The sequence below is a fragment of the Gavialis gangeticus genome, unplaced genomic scaffold, assembly GCF_001723915.1.
Source record: "Gavialis gangeticus isolate Ggan-Ray unplaced genomic scaffold, GavGan_comp1, whole genome shotgun sequence".
In the NCBI taxonomy this organism is placed as follows: Eukaryota; Metazoa; Chordata; order Crocodylia; family Gavialidae; genus Gavialis; species Gavialis gangeticus.
Window position 1 is genome coordinate 47,862,892 of NW_017729027.1, and position 9,255 is coordinate 47,872,146.

Consider the following 9,255-nt stretch of genomic DNA (forward strand, 5'->3'; position numbering starts at 1 on the left):
ACATTCTGTTCTTAACTGGAGTAAAAAGTTCTGTAAAGTTTGGGTCTGAAATACATTAGGTCTTTATGTAGAGATGGGGCTTCCTCCTCCTGAAAATCCATAGTGAACTTGCTTGTGAGATCTCAGCATGAAGAAATATACCATTTAATGTAATAGAGTAATTTCCCTGCACCCTCCTCTATCTGGAAAATGAAATACAGTGCAGGAAAAATATAGTTGAAAGCAAATCTTTAATTTAGCAACATACTCAGATCCAAGCACTATAACTAATCTCTGTTATTTTAGTAGCCAAACAATATCATCAGAAAATGTAGAGACATGTAGGCGGTATTTCAAAACTATGCACTAAAAGCAGTTTGAAAACAACCCATATAGCCCTATGAGGCTATTGCATGTTTGTTTGTATCCATATGAGGTCATTGCATGGAAGGCAGACCACTCTGTCATGAATGTTCGGTATGTCATAAAAATAAACAAAAGAACAAGCAAACCAATCCCATGTAGGCATGTTGTACCGTTCCTTTAGTAAAATTTTAACACACATTTCTTCTATTTTTGTCTTTATCTGAGAGAAATCCTAACAAATAGAGGGGAAAAAAGTTTCTCTTCAATTCTGTGTCGTGCATTTTCTTGGAAAAACAGGTAAATTTATAAAACTCAGACTGTTCTTAAATGTTTGTGCACAGTCAAATTTCAATCCAGAATAACAGGTGATAATACAGCACCAATTGAAACTATGCTGTAGCAGAGCAGCTTCTATATTTGTCTTAAAGAAATTTCTGTCTTACTCAATTATCAGTTATGGTTTCCTTTAAAATCTTGTCAGTTTTATATTTTTTTAACTGGCTCTTATTTCCAATATAAGTTGTTATGTATAAATGGCAGTCGCACCATTTGCATCTCAATTACTGAAGTACAGACATGCTTCTTGGTCCAGAAGCAAATATTTTCTTTTCTGCCCCTCCCAATAATTGTGTCCATGAAGGCAAGCTGTAAGAGGGATGGATGGATTGTTTTCAGGCTTCAGAGGATAACCTCAAGTTCAGCCCAAGCTGATATGAATCTTTGTTTTTCACCAGTATATCCACAAGTTTTCATCTAAGCCAAAGTACTGGTGACTTAGATATCTAACTCCAATACTAAGATGTGGGGGAAAACTCCTACCTTGTTACAAGCGTGTTTGATTACAAAGAATGCGAGCTACACTTGTGCATGTACATGCTTATATGTTAACAGCACAGTGAGATTGTGACATTTATAGAAGTCCATCATTCTCTGATTTTTTTTTTTATTATTTTTTTTACATAAATATATTAAGAAATACCAGCAATAGTTGAAGTGTTAACATCTAGTGATATTACATAAATGGCATATGTACCATGGATTTCTTACTAATGTCCATGAAAATCAAAGCTGGCAATTTGTGAAAGAACTTGTGGGAACTAAACCCAAATTTTCTTAACATTCAAGCTGAACACCTTGGCTTCTTTATAGTTTAGTTAGTTGTACTGTCTTTGGAGGTTTATGTTATATGGACATGAAGGATTTGAATAAAAATAGATGTTTAACAAAGACAAGTTTCAATTTCAGAGTGTGTTTCTGGAGTGCACTTAGTGGGAATGCTTAATAGTAGGCCTTCAGTGGAGGGCGAGCAGGGGTGGGAAGATGTCTCTTTCCATTATAAAATCAAACAGGTTTGGCTATGGAACTTCTAAAGAAACATGAAATGCTTATCTAAACCTCAAGATCTGCTCACCATTGAAGTTCTTCATAAGTTAGTTTCCTAGTAAAATTATTGGATTTTAATATAATTTATTTTAATTTTGAAACATCATGATTTGAGATGGTTAGTTTTATGAAATTGTTTCTGTCCTGTTCAGACAAATGTTGTTTTTTGTTGTTATTACTAAAGCCGTACCCTTTGTGGGAAGATGCTAGTTTTGTTGAGATCTTCGTCAGGAAAAGTTTCTTATATCCTGCATAAAGTCCTAGACCATTCCAGAGAGAGATCCACACTAAATACCCAATAACTTAATGTCAAGGCAGCCAACAGTCCCAAGCTTGCGATTCTCCCACATCCTGGTGACTGCCTTTACTGCCAAAGCTGTGGCTGTTCAAGGAAAAGTATCACTCCTCCAGTGTAGGGGAGAGCCTTAATCTCATAAAGCTTTGTGAAATGGCAAGAATTCCATGCCCAGCTCTAATCATGAGTAACCATATCTAAATAATTTCCAATTTGTTGAAATCATTATTGAAAAAGTCACATTGAGGGCAATGTAATACCAAACACTTTATTACTTATGTTTGTTATTTACAGTATTTACATATTGCACATTAGCTGGAATGTTTTATACATGTATTGTAAAGAAAACTAATGGTAGTTTGTATGTGTATACAAAATCCACGCTCCACTGTCCCAAGGACCTGGGTTTACTCAGAACTGTCTTTTTTTGTATTTATCATGCAATGTGTACTCCCAGGGTACAATGTGACCCCAACATAAGTTTGTTTTAACCAAACTTTAATTGCATAAGCATGAAAGAGATCAAGTGACAACCACTGCTGTAAAGCAGATTCTGTAAGAGTTCTGAATATACAAACATTCCTTGAAGTCTCAGAATTAAGCAATAAAACACTAATTTTCTTGGTGAAGGGTGTGTGTTTGTGTAGTTTTTGGCAGCAGTACACATCAAATGTGGAATGTGTTTGTAAGTATGGATCATTAAGTACTACTGGTGGCTATACTACTGTAAAGAATCTGCACACTGTTGACAACATAGAAAACGCATGTTAAAAGAATTATGGGAAGTAGTCTGTCAATCTGCAAAAATAAATCTCTTGTTCACAATGGAATATGTTATAAAGGTATTTAAGTTCTATTTCCCTGTTGGTTTCCAAGGCACTTTTCTTGGTTCTTGGTGTTTCTTCTCTTTATGGTAATAACATCTGGTGGTTAAAAAATAGAAATGATTAGTTGTCTTTCATCATGTTTCATATTCCAAATGCTTAACAAACTGCATGTGTCAATTGAATACAATCAGTAAATAAAATAGGTAATTTTTTAACGGCTTATGGAAAATGTGGTAGTACATTTATGATTTCCTGATTTATGTTCACATCATTCAACTTAGTCATTTAGTAGTTAGCATTAACTACAGTAGTAAGGTAACAGTTTTGGAAAAGCATCAAACTTTAGTGTAAGAAAAATGAAGAGTATTTTGATACCTCACCATTTTCAATTTGTTTATACTGGGTTTTTTCCCCAATAAAGACATTTCTAAATGCGATAGCACAGTCAAAATGTGAATATACATCAGTAATAATATTAACACATTGGAGTTGTATGACAAAGTTTCAGTATCAATCAAGTTTTATTGATATTCCCCTATAAATCTGATAGCAGGATCAGGAGTAAAGAGGATATTCTTGTTTGAGATGGACTAATGTCTGTAGGTCAGTAGTTAAAAAGAGCGGATTCAGAGGACAAGAATGGGTCTTTTAGCTGGAAATTGTGTTTGTTTGGTTGGTTTGTCATTTGTTTTTGTTTTGTTTTTTTTTAAACAAGCTTTGTAGTGTTTAGCCTTCTCAAAACAACTTCTTGAAATCAAGTAATTAATAGTTGGCAGTGAACATTATGATTCTTCTGGACTTGAATATTCTGGATATTTCTTTTAGCATCTAAACAGGTTAAATCTAAAAGTGGTTACAATTATGGAAATGTATCCTTAATTTCATAACGACACTTGACATTATTTTTGTGACAGCATTTTGAACTTGTATAGTTTTGCAGGCAAGAAAGCAATACTAATGCATAGATAACTATGCATTTTAATAATTAACATTTCTTTAAAAGAAACAATGATACAAAAACTCTTTAAAATTGATTGAGATTTTTGCGATATGCCATAAATTCCTATGTATTTCAGTATATCAGTACAAGTATACACGATGACACTCTTGTAAATATGAAATGTAGTTTTGATTTGAACTCATCAGTTAAATAAATAAAAACATCAAATTAATGAAAGAAATGTGGCCTCCGTGACAGACTTTTTTGTTTTGTACAGTACCCGTTATAATAGGGCCCTGTCTTTAACTGGGATTTCAAGGTGCTACCATAATAACTACAATAATAATTTTAATAATCATTATAAATTGGTTTCATTATGTGTCAACAAATCCTAAATTAAGAAGCTGCCTTTTTCTAGTGGAATATGGTTCTTTTTAATTCTCATAAGTTATTTTAAGGGTCTGATTCAAATAAATAGTTGAGCAGAAATCTCTTGTGCTGCATCTTGGCGTAAATACACTAACTTACAGAAATTTTCAAACTAAACATGTTGCATCTTTTTAAAAATATATTACACTAAGAATTTAAATAGTTCAATAATTCTGCTTTATTTTTCATTTAAGTTGTTAATATAAAGCACAAGTACAGAATGGTATGCTGCTTACTAATTTAAATGGGCATAGACAGGGGTTTTCAGACTACATTTACTGGTATTTCTGTCTTTATCAGAAACTTAAGGATTGCAGATTTTTCATGCTTAGGGAAGTCATGTTTTCATTCCTATTTCTCCCTCCCTTTTCAGAAATACATGTAAGGCTCAAAGTGGTTAGTAACTATTTTTCTGTTGTCACACTTCTGAATTAAGTTTTCCTACATATAACTACTACCATCAAATGACAGAATGACTGCACTCTTATCCTGTTGGGAACTCTGAAAAACATTTGGTTACAATATCTACTGGGAACACAGGCAAACAAGTACTTGCTTTTCCATTCATCCTTTCTTAAATAATCAAAAAGATGTAATGAGTCACTGTAATGATTAAGATTTTTAAAAGCATGAATTAAGTAACAAGGATACATTGTCAGCATAACTAATTTGGTTCCATTATCTATGTGGGATGATTGTCTACATGGATAACATTTCCTGTGGCAGATAGGACAAGGTTATTAAGAATGCCCCAGGATGAAGAAAAGGTCTTATTTGTTTGACAGCAGCACATGGATTCCTATATAATATTAGTGTTTGTGGTAATTCTGCATCGGAATCCTAAAGATGCCTTTGGCAGTGGCCAAAAACCTTTTTCTGTCTGAAGGCTCAGAAGACTGTCTTCCACTCAAAGATGCAGAAAAAGTCAAAAAATGGAGGTGACGAAAGCTGCTGTATAGTAATTATGCTCAACAACCAGCAGAGAGAACTGATGGCAGATTTACCTACTAACAAGGAAGACTGAAGAACATATTATACCATTAACATGGGATATACATTGATGTAGTTTCCAATTCAAGTCCAGCCCCTATTTTAAATTCTAAATGTTCTGAGGCTATGGATCTCAGCCTCTATTTTTCATCACCTAATCTTGGTGGTTGAATGTGCCTAGGATGCTATGTCTTAACAGATGAGGCTACTGAGCCTTGGAGCAAATGAAGCTCTGTTGGTAGACAGATCATGCATATGAAATAACATTTTGTTCCTGATATTTAAAAAGTACCATCTTAACCCTTGACTTGGTGGTAACCCTTTATTCATTAGTTTTACCAGTAAGTTGAGGAGTACCAGTAAGTAACTAATGAATAAACAGTATTACTGGTAACCTTTGAGTTGCTGGTACAAAGCTGAGTGACAATGACCATGAGTTGACACTTTCACTATCCATTGCAAAGCTGGCAAGTCAGCCAGCAATGCGGTAGTCCTTGATATTAGGAAGCTGACTTCCATAAGCTCAGGAGGCTGTTCTTGAGGCCCTGAGCAACCATGACTTCACAGGGAGGGGAGTTCACGATGAGTGGCTGCTCCTTAAGGAAGCAATTCTGACCTGTAGGAAAGGTGGTAAAAGGGCTCAACAGGGAGTTCATAGACCTCCCAAGTCTAAAAAGAAAGGCTTATAAAAGATGGAAGACAGGAAACACCAATAAGGAGGAGTATTCTGCACTGGTTCTCACCTGCAGGGAACAAACTAGGAAAGCCAAGGCTGCAACTGAACTCCTACTGGGTACATGAATCAAGGACAATAAAAAGTCCTTCTTTAGATGTGTGGGGAATCAAAAGAAAAACAAGGGCAACTTTGGACCCCTGCTAAACCAGCTGGGGCAGCTGACCACTGATGCCCAGGAAAAAGCCAATCTGCTTAATGATTACTTTGCATCACTTTTTCACCAGCCCAAAGGGACCACCCTGCCAAACATGATGCTGGAAGACAAGGGTGAGGGGTGAATATAAGCCCAGCATTGCTGTTAATCTTGTGAAGGAACATCTTGAGAGGCTGGACCCCCACATATCAGCTGGTCTGGATGGATTGCATCCAAGAGTGCTAAAGGAACTGGCAGACAGCATAGCGCAGCCACTGGCAAGGATATGCAAGAACTCATGGTGCTTGGGGGAAATACCTAAAGATTGGAAGAGGGCCAATGTGGTGCCCATCTTCAAGAAAGGGAGGAAAGAAGGCCTGGGAAACCACAGGTCAATCAGTTTGACCTCAATCCCAGGGAAGATTTTGGAAAAAATTATCAAACCATTCTTGACAGGCTAACAGAAGGCAACATTGAGGGATAGCCAGAACAGGTTTGTTGGTCAGGCAAGGCCTACCTGCAATCTCATTTCCTTCTATGACCAGGTGCCATATCAGCTGGACAAAAGGGAAGAGGTTGTTGTCATATAGTTGGACTTTAAAAAAGCCTTTGACCTGGTGTCCCATGATGTGCTCATGGAAAAATTGGGCAATTGCAGCCTCAACTACTCCACATTCCGATGACTGGGGAACTGCCTCCGAAGTTGGACCCAGAGAGTGGTAGCTGACGGAACCAAATCAATGTGGCACTCGGTGACTACTGGTGTCCCCCACAGCTGTGTTCTCAGACCTGTACTCTTTAGTGTCTTCATAAACAATCTGGACACTGGTGTCAGAAGTGGACTGGGTAAGTTTGCTGACAACACCAAACTTCAGGGAAGAGTGTCCACACTAGAGGATACGCTGGTGATACAGGCTGACATTAATAGTTTTGCAAGGTGGCTGGATGAAAACCTTATAGCCTTCAATACAGAGAAATGCAAGGTGCTCCACCTCTGAAATAAAATCCTACATCACACTTACAGGCTCAGCAATGCTACACTTAATAGCACCATGACCGAAAGAGACTTGGGGGTCATAGTTTCATAGTTTCTAGGGTCGGAAGGGACCTAAGCAGATCATCTAGTCCGACCCCCTGCCATGGCAGGAAGAGCACTGGGGTCAAATGACCCCAGTAAGGTGGTCATCCAACCTCCTCTTAAAAACCCCCAGGGTGGGAGCCTGCACCACCTCACTTGGAAGCTGGTTCCAGACCCTAGCCACCCTGACCGTGAAGTAGCGCCTCCTGATGTCCAACTTAAACCTTCCCTCCGCCAGCTTGTGACCATTGTTCCTGGTCACTCCTTGCGGCGCTCGGGGGAACAGGGACTCCCCCAGCGCCTGCTGATCCCCCCTAACCAGTTTATAACAGGCCACAAGATCCCCCCTCAGCCTTCTCTTTTGAAGGCTGAACAGGTTCAGGTCCCGCAACCTTTCCTCATAAGACCTACCCTGCTGTCCCTTGATCATACGAGTGGCCCTCCTCTGGACCCTCTCTGCTGTCCACATCCCTCTTAAAGTGCGGCGCCCAGAACTGGACACAGTACTCCAACTGCGGCCTGACCAGTGCTGCATAGAGGGGGAGGATCACCTCCTTGGACCTGCTCGAGATGCATCTGTGGATGCACGACAAGGTGCAGTTGGCCTTCCTAGCCGCCTCCCCACATTGCTGACTCATGTTCATCTTGGAGTCAATAATGACTCCCAGATCCTTTTCCACCTCCATGCTGACAAGAGGGGAGTTCCCCAGCCTGTATTATGACTGACCATAAGATGAATGTTAGCCACCAATGCAATACCGCAGCTGGCAAAACCAAAACTCTGGCTTGCACTGATGCATCTTGAGCAAGACCCAGGATGTCATCCTCCTGCTGTACTTGGCCTTGAGGAGGCTGCAGCTGGAGTACTGCATCCAGTTCTGGGCTCCCCGATTCAGGAAAGATGTGAAGGAGCTTGACAAAGTCCAGAGGAGAGCCACGTGCATGATCAGAGGGCAAGAGAACAGGCCTTATGAAGAGAAGCTGCAAGCCATGGGACTCTTCAGCCTAGAGAAGCGCAGGCTCAGGGGTGACTTGGTGGCAGCCTATAAGTGCATAAGGGGTATGCATCAGGATCTGGGGGAACACCTGTTCACCAGAGCACCACAAGGGATGACAAGGTCCAATGGTCACAGACTCCCACAAGACCATTTTAGGCTGGACATAAGGAAAAACTTTACTGTCTGAGCCTCCAAGCCCTGGAACAGACTTCCCCTAGAGATGGTGCAAGCACCTACTCTGGGCACTTTTAAGAAACATTTGAATGCTTATCTTGCTGGAATCCTTTGACCCTAGCTGACTTCCTGCCCCTTGGGCAGGGGTTTGGACCTGATGATCTTACGAGGTCCCTTCCAGCCCTAATGTCTATGAAATCAATTTAAATAAAATAGTAACATGATAACATAAGCCACAAGTGTTTGCATTCTATTATCCTGAATGCTGTTTATTCATTAGTGCCCACAGTTATTAACTTTGCAGTCTGGTGCTAAGCTACAAATCTTTCATCTTTCCCTATGCTTTCATGAAAAGGCTTGATCCAGCAGCCTGTCGAGAGGGGGACTTGATTGCCAGGTCTAAAGAAACGGAACCCCTTTCCCTGTAGCTATATCTAGGAAATGGCAGCTGCCACCATACCCCCTATACTGGAAGAGCTATATTACTTGAGGAAGCTGAATTGTACACCAAAAAAAGGCTTAAACAGATCCTTTGACTTCTATGAGGTCAGCTGTGAATCATGATGCACGTCTTGCCTATGCTGAAGCTCACTCAGGAATTATGCTGCTGCTAATGAATAAACAGAGGTTGCACATTATGCTCTCTCACACTTCCAAGGAGACCTGGAGGCTATGAGCCCTGTGAAATGGATTTCCTTCACCAGTCTCCTAGTTTCAGAGCAGACAGTGCCACCTAAAGGAACTGCCCTTTGTTTCTTCTTACCATGAGAAATCAAACTCCTATTGGGAAGTGTTGATGCAGAGAGGCTTTCTAGCAAAAAGGTGAAAGGGAACTGTGATCCCATGTATATGATTATGAATCATGTTTAGCTGGTAATTGCCCGAACACTTTACCTGTTCTTTGCAGTAGAGTATAGGGATAATATG

At 39.5% G+C, this 9,255-nt stretch overlaps 1 protein-coding gene across 2 annotated transcripts in view; it reads right to left on the reverse strand.

Annotated features, from left to right (window-relative positions):
* Window positions 1-1,276: 1,276 nt before the first annotated feature.
* FAM150B (family with sequence similarity 150 member B) overlaps window positions 1,277-9,255 on the reverse strand; it is a 26,833-nt gene continuing 18,854 nt past the window's right edge. For both annotated transcript variants that reach the window (XR_002098100.1, XM_019520634.1), the window contains one exon: window positions 1,277-2,946. The gene's annotated coding sequence lies outside the window, so the exon portion shown is untranslated. The remainder of the gene's footprint in view (window positions 2,947-9,255) is intronic.